Genomic DNA, 1,216 nt, shown 5'->3' on the forward strand with positions numbered 1-1,216 from the left:
TCAGCTACAGCATTGCTGTCTATTCATAGAAAAGATGCAAACCACAATGCGTGGACAGATGGATTTTTAGAGAAAGTAAAAGCATCAGAAATAGAAGGAATATGCCATTCGGCCCTTTGAGTCTAATCCATCATGTAATTTCGATCATAGTCTATCTGATCGTTAACTCAACTCCGCTTTCTGCCAGCACACTCACACTCGAATCTCGTTCAGCTAAAAATATCTGTCTATTTCAACCTTCAGCCTATTCAATGGCAAAGCCTCCACTGCACTCTGGGAGGATCAAAGTCGAAACATTGACGCCTCCCTGAAAGAAGGCATTTCTTCTCATCGGTTTCTCTCCCCACAGGGCTGCCAGGCCTGCTGAGTATTATCAGAATTTTTTGTCCACTTTCGAATTCACTGCATGTGAAGTATTCTTGCTTTTCTTCATTCAGCATTTCTGATGAAAACAACAACTCCTCATTGACTTTCAATTCACTGGTACCTTGGGTTTACAGACTGTTGCTGCCAAGCAGCATCCAAAGTTTACATTGGTTGTCCTACCTTTGTCCCACCTCACCTGCAGCTTAGCAGAAAGTTCACATAATGCAGGCATATCGAATATTAATGAATAATAATAATAAGAAGAAGAATACAGGAAATAAGTATATTAGGCCAAGCTCTCAGCATCACTTCTTGACACGAACAGCTGTTGCTTTCACTTAATACTGTTACGCAGAGTGTGCTCTTTTTAAAACGGGCAATAAAGAACATTTCTGGGCAATTTTCTAATTTCCATCAGAAATGATCGAATTGCGCAGTCCAGCCAATTCCAGCCCAGCCCAGCCTAGCCTCGCCCAAGGGGGCAAATTAAACAAATTGGTCCTTTGAAGTATTCTCTCGTATAAGAAAGTAAATCGCTGCGAGCAGGGTTCGAACCTGCGCGGGGAAACCCCATTGAATTTCAAGTCCAACGCCTTAACCACTCGGCCATCACAGCTCTTTCGTTACCATCTTAAACTCTGATAGGTAAGCTGAAGGTTGCGGGGACCCGCTGTCTGAAGCAAATACTTAATATTACTCAGGTATAGTGCAATGGAAGCAGCATCTATGGAGGGGAAGACGGTCATGTTTCAGGTCTATAATCTTTCATAAAAACATGATTCTCATTTCGGACTCTGTTTTAGTGGGTGATGACCCATTAGCGGCTTTTGTGATAATCAGTTAATGCAAA

The 1,216-nt window shown here is 42.3% G+C and overlaps 1 non-coding gene across 1 annotated transcript; it reads right to left on the minus strand.

The window, feature by feature from the left end:
* Positions 1-900: 900 nt before the first annotated feature.
* trnas-uga (transfer RNA serine (anticodon UGA)) lies at positions 901-982 on the minus strand. Its single transcript has one exon. It is a non-coding gene; the product is annotated as a tRNA-Ser (tRNA).
* Between the last annotated feature and the right edge of the window lie 234 nt (positions 983-1,216).

Source organism: Cetorhinus maximus, chromosome 21, assembly GCF_964194155.1.
Source record: "Cetorhinus maximus chromosome 21, sCetMax3.hap1.1, whole genome shotgun sequence".
Lineage (NCBI taxonomy): Eukaryota > Metazoa > Chordata > Chondrichthyes > Lamniformes > Cetorhinidae > Cetorhinus > Cetorhinus maximus.